This window comes from Rhyacophila brunnea, unplaced genomic scaffold, assembly GCF_057557595.1.
Source record: "Rhyacophila brunnea isolate RB1 unplaced genomic scaffold, BYU_Rbru_1.0 scaffold_12, whole genome shotgun sequence".
NCBI classification, from domain to species: domain Eukaryota; kingdom Metazoa; phylum Arthropoda; class Insecta; order Trichoptera; family Rhyacophilidae; genus Rhyacophila; species Rhyacophila brunnea.
Genome location: NW_028232774.1, coordinates 28176354 through 28189796, shown reverse-complemented (window position 1 = coordinate 28189796; position 13443 = coordinate 28176354). Strand labels below are relative to the sequence as shown.

Genomic DNA, 13443 nt, shown 5'->3' with positions numbered 1-13443 from the left:
ACCAACTGTAACATTGCGGCAGAAGAGAAGGGCTTTTTTATATTCCTATGACTCGGTCAACTTTTCCCTTGGTTGCACAAATAAACGGATATCTTTGATAAACATTTTACTCTAACGGTTACCGCTCGGCCGGCATCCAATTTTAAATTCAATAAGTATGTCAAATAGCTTCATTTGGACGTTTTATAGAATCAGTGAATATCAAAGGACGTAAAGATGAGATACTATGTCTCTACATTTCATTTATTTTAGTTAGATTACTATATGTTCGAGCTTTTAAATAAACAATTATTAACTCTCTAAATTACAGTGTTTTCTTAACATCTACAGTATTTAATCATGGACATATTTAGATCACACTTGGCGCCTTAATTACTTATAAATATACAAGGCTTACTTATTTAACATATTTTATATTCTACTTATATCCATTATTATATTTCCTATAAATTCAAGTTTCACTGATAATCAAATATATGTAACAGCGCGATCACATGCTCCGATATTAAGAGTAATTTAATTAATCCTACTTTAACCATTTTAGCATTCTTTCCACTTTCATACATATCTGCTTTATTTTTATTTCTCTACCACACATGAAAATTTCAACTTTTACAACACACTGTAAACGTGTTGACTTAATTTTTTGTAATATCTATGATATTATGTTATAATATAAACAATATTTTTTTGTATTAAAGTCCAGTGACGTCCTGTGGGGGTAGGAAGATTGAGCGTCGTTTGGGAGCGGCAGTTACTCGAAGGGCGGCAAATTGAGGAGAATCATTAGGTATATAGAAATGGCTACCTAATCTTAGTATCTAATAACGGAAATATCTTTCCATTAATAAAAACAGCTAACTGGTTGGAAACAAAATGTATAAATTAACATAAAAGGTTTAACAGGACTGTATTTTTTTGGTTGGGTTCACGATGTGTAGTTTACTTCCGTTTACCTTGGACTTCACGTCCTTGGTGACCAGAAATGACACGTGTAGATTTGTGAATTACGTTTTAATTATAGGTAGGTACATACTTAGGTACCTAATTAAAAATTTATCTAAATATTTTTGCCAGTCGAGTTTTGGAAGTTATCAGGTGTATTTTTTAATATATCTAAAACCGTGAACTCGCAATATTCTCTATCGAAGCAGAGATGGCATTTAAAATAGATTTGAATGACATAGTTACTGACTGTGCAACAAAAATGGCCAGGAAAGTTTTTTTTATTTTAATGGTTGAGTGTTGATGCTATTAAAATAGTGTATTTATGATTAAAAGTAAGATATTGGGAATATAAAAGGATGATTAAAAAATGGGGCGGCATTTTGGCGCTGCCTAGGGGCAGTATTTTATATAGGTACGTCACTGTAAAGTCAACCCAACAGAGCCATTCACATAAGCATACAATATTGATGAATATAAGACACATAATAATAGTATATGGATAAAGAATTATTAAAATAAAAGAAAATTAAAATGAGTTAAAAAAATATACAGTTTCTACGAAACGTAAACGTAAAATTCGGGTTTAGTTTTATTACCTATTACAAATATTTTAGTTTGTAATCCGAGTTAGTTAGTAGAAATTTTCTATTATATTTTCGTGTGTCATTAACGCGTTACGATTTTTTGAGGTGTACCCTGCTAATAAACTTATATAAATATACTAGCTGACCCGGCAAACGTTGTTCTGCCATATAAATTATTTCTAGTGAATATTTTGGTTGTTAAATAAAAAATAACGAATGTATCGTAAGTGTGTGGGGATGGGATCTATGACAGAAAGGGGAATAGAGCGCTGTAGACGATGACCACCGATAAAAACAAAAAACATCAACCATTCATTTTCTCAATTCAAAATGAGTAATGATGTTCATAATGAATGAATTACCTGTGACAGGATCTCGTTATTTAATGTTTATGCAATATCCGTCTTGTCCCTTCCAGAAAATTAGCGGATATTGGAGAGCGTCGTATGAACGGTGTGTGTCAGCGATGAACTCCAGATTATTGTTTCTTCTTCGAATCACGATTTCTCGCGTCGATGTGCGGTCGCCAACCATGATTCCAGCAATGTCGTCAACAACAGGCACAGTGAATCGACGCACGTGCTCTCCAGCTGGTGTTTTATCAGGATTGATGACAATAGCGTGATTGTCACTTTGCAATTCGTGCATGTGTGCTTTGAAGAATTTCAATAATTCATTGTGCTCATTCAACAGGGCGTCCAGTTCGCCGACGATGCGCCTGGCATTAGGCAAATTGAGGCTATTGTAGCCGCAACGTGCATCCACATGATTGATGTCCTCACCGCCCATGAAGTAGATTTGTAAAAATTTATGTGGTTCGTTTGGCATTGGCAGCAATGAGCCTACTTTGTGGTATACTTGGCCTTTGATTTTGAACGTAGAATGGAATTGTTGACCATTTGCCGCAGTATTGTGAACTATTTCTGTTGCTCCGAACGAAGTCATTTGGAAGCATGAATTGAATGTGCGAATGGACTTCAGTAACAGGTTTGAATCTGAAACCGTGCCGATGAGCAAGCCGTTCAATGGTTCTGGTGGTATCTCAATTTTCCTGATGCGCAACACATCCCGGCTGACTCATGTTTGAATTTGAGCGCATGACAATGGGGACATTCTTTGTCCATAGCACCAATCAGCACTTTCGGATGAGCGGAATATTCAATATCTGGCTCGTACTCGAATGCAAGACGAAGGAACGAAGCGGATATAAATGTTCGATGTACTTGTTGGCGTTGTCGGTCATTTGCTCTGCGTGTGTTAACTACGAACCGGCGCGCTTGGCTACGTTCCAATTGTCGTTGTTGATTTCGTTCAGCTCGTGCCTCTTGTGATTGAGATGCACGCAATTGCGACATGCTTACATGCACATTTTTGTTATCTTGTTGGATTTGTTCGTCTGTTCTTTCTGCTCTACTATTTCGCATGTTTGTTGCTTTATTCGTTCGACGGCCCAAATGGCCCCCCTTGCGTGTTGCTGGCATTGTGACTTTGATACACGCACATAAAAATAGATAAAGTAAAATAAATCGTACAAAATTTTGAACGCACTGCGTTGTGATATGCCGAATGAAATGTCAAAATGACGCGACGCTTCTCTTGAATTCTTCTCGGACGAAGCGTCATCTGTCATTCAACAACATAAATAATTTCGATGTGTTTGAAAATACGAACGACGGTTAAATTTGTTCATACAAAAATAATATATTCGCAATTAAAAAATGGAGGGTGGGGGTAGGAGGGTGAAAATTTGGAGTTATAAGTATTTTTATATTCCAAATAATAAAAAAACACAAAAAAAAAATTGTCAAAAAAATAAAAGAAAATTTTTCTGGATAGAGATACCCTAATCACCTAGCGGTATAAAATATACTTGTTGACCTATTCTCATACCTAACAAATATACATAAAAAATTCATAAAAATCGGTCGAGCCATTTCGGAGGAGTTCGACCACAAACATCGTGACACGAGATTTTTATATATATAGAGAAGGAAGTACGTGGTTATTCAGTAATTATAAATGATTAGTATGTAGCTTCAAATCAAATTGGGCATGTCTCACCCGGGGAATAATAGTGGCACAAGTCTAAATTTGTCATTTTTTAGTTAAGTATGCAGAAATATTCCAAGATATCATTTTTATTCGCACAAATAGCGGCATAATTCTTAAAAATATAATAAGCATTTTTGTCATTATCATATTATAATATTTTACATGAATTCAAGCAGAAATAGTGAAACAATAATCATTGTGCCATTGTTATTGCGGATAACATTCAAAATAAGATGATTCAAATGTGCCAACTTCACGCTATTATGAAGTAAATTTTAAAAAACTGATTTAACACACCAAAATAAAATATTCAAATGTTTCTCCTGCAAAAACAAGTTTTTCGAGTTGTGCCACTATTATTCCCCGGGTGCGATGTCTAAAAATGCAGGAGATCGAAACAGTTGATATCAGTGTGAATTTATTGTACCTACTGAAATAATGTGAGGCTGAATTTTTACTCAGGGAAATTAGAAATTTATAATTACAATAATTATTAAGAATAATTTATAAGGTTATTAGTTATTTAAAAACAAAATTAGTATAATGTTTCATTTGAATTGAATAAAATTTATCGTAATAATTTAATCGAATTTTACCAATCATGTTATAAGTGACTACTCTTCAAATTTTTGCTATCTCATGACGTAAATATAAGGGAATCACGTAAGTGATTCTGAAATATAATATAATAATACATGTGATATATGATGCCATAATGTAATCTATCCATATTTCCCGGTCGAGCACCCTGAGGACCGGAAATGAATTCACTCAGCAATGATAAATTGACACATCCACGGTCAAATGGACACACTACTTCCTTATCCGGACCTTCAAATATTTACATCCGTCGTTCATTTAATGTGTACGCATAAACGAAGTTACAGATAATACATTATATTATGCAGATAGATTCTTATATGTATATTATTAGAAGGTTTTAAGATAGTTGTCCAATGAAGTATATTATATAGGAAGATATATCAAATAGCTTTACATACTTATTTATAAAAAAAACCGCAAGTTTTGTACTGTTTATTCCATATAAAGAGTTTTTAGCGACCCGGGTTTCTCAGTTCGGCATCTTCAAAAATCATACGCATTCATTTATAATAAAATATATACAACTGGTTCAGAATATACTTACTCACCGGTTACATGATGTATACTAAATTACCATTATAATATAAAAAATAATATTGCATATTTCTTTTTTACTTAGTGGTTAGGTATATTTAATGACATTTCTTAATAGTCATTAAATTCCTAACACGTTATCTAGTTCCGTTGTCTACGAGTAATGATATTTTAATGTGCTTATCTACTGAATGTATTGTTACTATATAAAGTATTTACTATGGGTTTTTACAAACACTTCAATTATTCAAAATATATACCCGATTCATTACTTTTATGTGATAATGTTTTTAAATTCTTTATTATATTAAATTGCTTTTATAAACAAGAATTAACTATGTTCATTGTTAGTATGTATTTGCCATTAGAGAGTGTGCTTAATGCCTGAAGATGCCGAAAAAAACCCGGGTCACAAAAAATACTCAAATGGAATAGTACAAAAATCAAGTCAATTAGTTAGTATAATATAACGTAAAAATAATATTTTTTATATACATATGTGTGAGTCACAATTCTGTGACGGTTGTATTCTTTAGTATCTGATTCACCGTTAAGACGATACATCAGTGAAACGGCAAATAATTTTCAACTATAGGCGCGACGAAATTTTGGACTCGCTGGCATTCGGAGAGAGAACGTCGAGCTGGGAACACGTCAATTTGTTTCGTGATGGCGACGGGGGTATTTATTCTTAAATCGTGTAAAGATGACTAAAAACGTTACCCCTTTACTTGAAAAAGAAAACATGTCAATGAATATATTATTATTGTTACTAATAGAACAATAAACAGAACATTAAATGGACGCATGTTGGATTTATATGACAAATTATATTTCGTTCGGCACGCGTCATTTGCACAATCCGCGCATCGCCTAGCCACGATCTTTTTAGACCATGCCTCAACTGAGGTATAGCCTTCAACAAAATGGTGATTATGCAGCATCATGACAAAATATTATTGTACGGCGCGATGGTGTCTCAAAAGGATTCGATGAGCGGCATCAGAATTAATAATATCATATTGTAATACTTACGTTGCAGCTAAAATTCAACTGAGGATAGTAATATCTCTCGGCTAAGAGCGTACATAAGTGAAACGGCAAATAATTTTCAACACTATGTGGAACGAAATTTCGGCCGCGTTGCCATTCGGAGAGGGATAGTCGACCTGTTCGCACGTCAATTTCTTTTGTGATGGAGTCGTCTGAATATATTCTTAAATCGTGTAAAGATGACTTAAAAACGTTCCGCATGTACTTGAAAAAGAAAACATGTCAATGAATATACTATTATTATTACGAATATAATAATAAACATAACATAAAAAGGATGCATGTTGAATTTTTATGACAAATTGTATTTCGTTCGGTTCGCGTCATTTGCACCCGCGACCCGCAATCCGCGCATCGCCTAGCCACGATCTTTTTAGACCATGCCTCAGGTGAGGTATAGCCTTAAGGCAGAGTAAACAAATTAATGCTCACAAATACGAGTGATTGAATGAATTTAACTATAGGTGAAATTCTGTGGTTTAGTTGGTACTGTTAGTCGACATTCCAATACATTCAAATTTAAAGAATCATTATTTTAAGTTGAAACTGTGTGTTAATTATTTTTAGATATTAGATAGACGTAATATAATTTGTCTCCACTATAAAGCTTCATTATAAAAATCGATCTGAAGTTTGATTATGTTCCTGAAATAAAAGCAAAGCACACTTATTTTACCATAATTTGCTTGCAGTCGTCATCGGCAAAAAATCAGTTATTCTACTGGGATCTAATGAACCGTACCTATGGATTTAAAAAAGCGTCATGACGTAGGAATCATTCAGAATTAGTGACGACTATAATCTGCATATGTATAAGTATTCAAATATTTGATCATTATGGTCAAACAAAGCATCACGTCGTGAAACATTTCCATTTCACGTTGTCCAATCAGATTGAAGTCCATGTAATTGTTTTTTTAGCTTTTTCGAAATGTCATTATACATACAGAATGCCTCTCTATTGTGATCAATAATCAGTTTTTTTCCCATATTTTTTGATTTCAAAATATAACAGAAAAATACATACCTATTGGTTTTTGTGGATTTGTGGATTGGTTTTCGTAAGAAAAGAGTTGCATAATTTGAATCGCTTGAAGAAAAGAGCAACCATGGCATTATTCTCGTGCATCAGGGCATAACATTGCATTCAGATTATCCGAAATTATATCTTCCATATTGTTGTTGTTAAGTACCATATAGATATATATTTTCAACAGCCAATTTAAATTCTTCCATTTAAAATTAAGACCTTTTTCAGCTTTTCTGAAAATAAAGTTATATCCATCTTCGACTACGTGCGTAATTTCTATAGTCAAGAATAGGGAATCCAATCCCGAGCCAAAATTCTGATCCCGGGATTTCGGGATTACAATTTGACAATCCCGGGATTGGGATTTTTTTTCCATTGTTATTATAAAATTTTTATATTTACAAATGACATTGATAAAATCGGTCAAAAATAAATCTAGTATAATGTATACTATTTAAGACATTTATTGTTAATGTTTTATAGGTACGTTCAATCTTGGAAAAACATAAGTTTAATGGAATAAATAATATTTTAATATAAATAATAATGTGAATTCAATATGAGATTGTTCTTTCTGATAGTAAAGAATTAATTAATAGGTAAAACGTATGAGATCATGGTGGAATTACTTCATTAATAGTGCGAAGCATTGTTTTTTTCTAATCTTTCTCATTTTTATTAGTTATCTGAAAAAATAAAATGAATCGGCAACTTACACATGGGTAAAAAAAAAATCAGTTTATTTATAATGTAGTTATTTGTTATTAAAAGTATTTTTTCTGTTATATTTTCGTTTTTATTTTATTTTCCATAAAAAATGATAAAAAAAATCAATCCCAATAATACCTATGAATCCCGGGATCATTTATCAATCCCGGGATTCATAGGTATCAAAAAAAGCCCGGGATTGGAATCCCTAGTCAGGAATGAGCAGCTTAAATTTTGTTTGCCTCCTGGAACAAATCCGAATCTATCATTGTGATCAAGCGTCAGCAAGTTAAATAAAGATTGTCTCAAATAATTAAGTCTACTTTACGGCGCACACTTCAAAAACCACTGCATTAAAAAATGTCAAATATTACGTAAGTTTAGTTTATTTATATGACAGGTTGTATAATAAAATACTCCATAATATATGCTTAGAACAAAGGACACTCGCTTTTGTTTGAATATATAAAAATAAAAAGTGTTTTTCAATACAAAGGATAATAATATTTTATTCTTCGGCTGTAAAGATATTTTTAGTTTTTGAAAGCTTTTCAATGTTTTTAACGAGGTATCACATTTTAAATAGAACCCAAATATCAATTTACATTTTCGGAGGTTGTATATCTACTACATACAATATGTAGGCACTTAAAAATACAATATTATTGGTAGGGTAAAAATCATCATTTTTGCTATCCCTACATACTAAATCGTGTAAAAAACGTCGACCACAATAAAATTGTGTTGCTAGATTTCAAAATCAGCCAAGTCCATAATATAATATGAATAAGAGAAAAACAGCTTTTTGTTTTCTCAAATACACAATCACAAGGGTGAAATTTTATATTATTTCGAGTATAGAATATTTAAAATTAATAAATTCCACATTTTGATAATGCAGAAATGTTAGAAAGCAGTAGTTCTTCAGAAATTCACAAAATAGTAAAAAAGACCTAAATGTGTACTTATCTGATTTTGAAATGTAGTGACACAATTATTTATTGCTTTATTGCTGCGTCACACGAATCATTCCATGGCATTAACTTGTCTTTTTTTCGCGGGAAAAGAAGCTCCGGATAATAAAATATGGTCATAGATGATATGAATTTGTTTATTTTAGCTGTATAATTAAAACAATAATTTCTTTATATTATCTAAAAAAAGATTTCATTATTGTCGTAAAATACGTCAACCAAAAAAATATTCCACTTCGTTTCCTATTCGTTTTGTTATGTCTATGTCGTACCTGTTCGTTTTAATTTTTACAAAAATGCTTGTTTAAAAAATTCATTGTAATGAAATTTATTATTAATAAATGTGCCAAAACATCGATTATATTATAACCTTTACCCTCTCTGGCGTTGCGTTGAAATGTTACATATTTCTAGAAAGTAAGAACGAAATATTATGAAGAAATTTCGATGAATATTTCACAGCCTATGTCAAGAATAATATTTTAATAATGGCATCTATTTATACAGATAGGTATGATATGTCAAAAAAGGAAAATACAAAAGGTACGACAAATCCTTTAAACATGATATGACACGCCGTCAAAATAAAAATCCCATTCGCCTTTTCAAGGCCATTGTTTGTTTTTGAGATGTTTAGTTTCAAAGTAACGAGGAAAACACATTGTTTCCATATAATATATGTAGTAAATATACTAAAAAATAAATGATATTTTTGTGTAGTAGTTGGTGTTGGTACGTTCCTAGAAGTATTTGAAATTTCGTAAGGGAAGGTGTGGCCAGTTACAAAAACATTTTTTTCTTATAATATTGTTTTGTTCCTTTAAATCCATACAGTTTAATTTTAAATAACACTAGAAATTTATTAGCCCACAAACTTAAAGAAGATTCAGATGCATAAAATAACAGATCATATCATAAAAACGGAAATTACTTCATCAAGTCGATCATAACAACTAGCCCCCGGCGGGATTATTAATTTAAAGTTTCTACGATTTTGACAAAAGTTCATCAATAATTCTTGATATATTTTGGCTTGTAAACAATATTGTATTTCTAGAAGGAACGGTAAATATATTCTAAGAAAGTATATTTCATTAAAAACTTTTATCAAAATTATTTTTAGTCAAACATTAATTATAAATTTACAAAGTTTTATAAAAAAATATTTTCATGGAGTATGAAAAGTTTTTCGCATTTTTATGTAAAAGGATTCATCCAAATATAGAATTTGTGAAAATATTCAGTGAAAAATTACAAATGCTACAAATTCCACACGGAAACTATATTCACTATAAATCATCGTCAGCCTTAATCTATCCACTGCTGGATGAAGGCCTCTCCAAGCTGATTCCACTTCTCTCAGTCCTGTGCTTCACGTTAAGTAGTACAATAATTCTTAACTTAATCTTTCTTACTTTACGAATATATTGATACTCGTAGTATCTAAGCTATTTACTACGGGTTTTTACTAACACTTATTTTTGTATTTTAATATTTAAAATAATCCAAGTTTGTTTTTATATCTAATCCTTTACCTATTATGCATAAATGTGCAGTGGTGTTAAGATTTTTTACATTTAATAATTTTTAAACGCATTTATAAAACCATCAGTATAATTTATATTGACATTATTGTAGTGAAATATTTACGATAAAAAATTATATTGATAATCTCTGTGATCCCAAATTTGACATTTTATTATTCAAAAAATAGGCAAAATTAACACATTTGAAGATAATTCTAAAGATATTAATTATAAGCTATATCTTTGACCATTCAAGTGTGTTAAACATCTTAAAAATAATGATTGCTTTATAATAATTATTGACCTAAGAATAAGGTAGTATTTTTTTTGAAATACGCCGTTTCTTTTGGCATTCCCTAGTGGTTAAGCTACAACATACGGCCGTAGCCATAAATTGACAAACTATAATTGAAGTAGGGAGTAAAATGATGTCAACTCGCGTGTTTGAACATGTACTTAACCGATTTTTTTTTTAAACGGTTAATGGTAAATTATCAAAAAAATGTCTCAAATTGCAGGCTTCGTATTTTTCCGCTATCTGCCTCTGGTAGGTAAAGACTTCGCCTTAAATTACTTGATTACTCAATATGACACTTTATGATAATGACAGTAATTTTTATTTATTTATTGAAGTCTTCATAAAATAAACGAAATTGAATTTCCCAAAATATTCAGTTTCACTTTGTTCTATTATAAACCTCCCTTTCAGCCATATTTTTAGCCCCTTGCCTCCGACACTGAAAAACATTTTACGTTGAGTACTGCCATTATAATAACAATAAGGGTGGACACTTATTTTGTCAGGAAATAAATAGATAATTTTCCTGGGTAAATCTAATTTATATCTCCAAAAAATAATAATAAACAAAACAATAGACTTAGTAACCCTCTATTATTTCACAGTACTGTTTTAATAGTAATGAATAATATTAATATAATAGCACGCCAGTTGGTTTTGTAAATACATCCCACACAAAGAAATATAATACTTCTTAGTCATTATTTTCATTGAAGTATTTATTTACAAAGAGGTCGAAAGATATACCATATTTTGTCGATCTATTTCACCTAAAGATTCTCATTAGATACACTTAAAACTATATTTGTAGTCGATTAATTGAACACTGTATTACAAATAGTATTATAAATATTTATTATATGTATTGCAATGGTTATTGCATCGTCACATCAAATTATAATAATAAAATAATCTATTAAAATACCTATTTTCTACAAAGCTCTCAAAAGTATACTAGAATCATTCTATGAAACTAAGTTGTTATTATAAGACAGGATGTGTCATTTGTCATATTAGAGTAAGACAGTCATTATGTTGAAAATAATACTTATTATCTTTTCACAAAGCGGATGTCATCTTGAATTTAATTATTTATAATATTGAAATTATTATCGTTTCTTACATTGTTTTTAAGCCGGCAGTACAATGTATTTATTATATATTATTATCTGTCGTCCTTAGAGATCCCCGTAGTTAACTTCGTAAGACACTTGCTTCTCATTCCGGGGAATTCCCTTGTGATTTCTCGACTTTATTTCGAGATTCGAGAATTTTCGCATTCAAGAATATATTCGTTTTCTAAAAAATTCGAGATTTGTTTTTCGATTTCTTGAGAATTATCGAAAATCTCGAGAAATTACAATTATATTCCGTACAGAATCAAAATCAAGAGATTTGAGAGAGATAACCATAAACTAAAATGTCAACGAATGTTTCCTCATTACATCCGTTATCTCGCTATTTCCGTGATCGTAATAACCAAGTTCGACTTTATATTCATAAAATATCACACCCTGCTCTATTTTTTGTTGGTTAAATATAATTATAACACTTTAATTCCGAAGTGGTTTATATTCATCGGCCGACATGTTTTTTTAAAATTATTTATGCATGTATATACTTAACGTTAAACGTGATTTTTTATTAATTTTAATGACGTTATAACGTCAATAATAATAATAAATAAATAAGAATAGTGAAATATATTTCACTCTTCACTTTTTTTAATTGTTTACTTACATGTTTGCAAAAAGAAAATAATCTATTTGCATTCTTAAATGAGCTTGATATTTTTTTTGATTATCTCGAAATAGAGAAATGTGGAGCTTACCGACTTTGAAACTAACTGCCTCATTCAGACCAAACTTCGAGCAAGGCTAACCGAGGATAGAACGCATATTCAAACTTTTCCATGCCTCTACGAGATTATTAGACTAAGTCATTTTATTTAGCTATTCTGTTTGTAAAACTAAATGTGCTTGACGGTTTTATGCGATTATCTCAAAATGGCGGAATATGGAGATAACCGAGCTTGAAACTAAAAGTCTCATACAATAATAAAGTAAAACTTAACATGTCCAAGACCAATCTTATTCACAGTTGCTTAATTTGTCCAATTAGGTTAAATTAGCACTTAATAACTGAACTGAACATGTAAAAACGAAGAATAAACGTATATCGTGATTTCTTATAATATTAGGAACTTTGTAGCTTCAAAAAGCAGAGCGATAGCCGAGGTGCTTATTTTAGATGCTGCCCAAATGTGTCACATTCTTGTGACAGATCCCCATAGATCCCATCATCGAGACCAACATCTTCATCCCGCTGCAAAACTACGTGAGCAATTTTCGCGCTGTCAAACGGGTGATATGGCAAGAGGCAAGGGACTTGGCGCTACTTTGTGATATAATTTTGCTACGTATAAAGCCCCTCCTTTATAAGTAGCAAAAACTTTTAATAAACAGGTAAACAACTTCTTAATACACGTTGTTTTATTTTATTTAGCCTTGAAACGTTATTTTTTTATTTGGTGCTAATTTTCTCGCGCATTTTTCTTAGTTTTATTTTTATTTTTTTTCTCTCAGTAATCGGCTAATCTCTCACTGCGGCCTTCAGTTAGTACGTGACTTGTGGTTTATGAAGAAGCGTGTAACGAAAAAGTCAAGCCATACAAAATTGCAATAATATTTGCTCATCCTTTTCATGTAATTAATGACACACCTACATAATTAATTAATTGCTTAATTAATCAGCGTAAAAACTTAAGTCGTCTTCGTTCAAAATTTTACTGATAATTCAATGATTTAAACCTTTTAAAGATTTTTTCTGGTAGGTATAATATCGAAAGCTATTTTCAAATTATTTATATTCCATAAATAATGTTACATTCTCAAATCTCGTTATGTATTCGTTGAATTATAAAAATAGTTCATTAAATTATTAGCAAGTGCAGGTACGTTACAAATAAAATTTGGAGAGGTCTTGACGTCACTTAGCAATAATAAAGGTACTTTGATTGACCACAAAAAAAGATTTACAATTTGTAGAGCGCTTTTTTAATTTCATCGTAATTAGGTAGGTCGCACGTGGCTCAATTGGTAAGAAAATTGCCGTGAATTTAGTGCGTTCAAGT

General features: G+C 31.2%; 1 protein-coding gene across 2 annotated transcripts in view; it reads right to left on the bottom strand.

Annotated features, from left to right (window-relative positions):
• CapaR (Capability receptor) overlaps positions 1 to 13443 on the bottom strand; it is a 413965-nt gene that overhangs the window by 135582 nt on the left and 264940 nt on the right. The window lies entirely within an intron of this gene.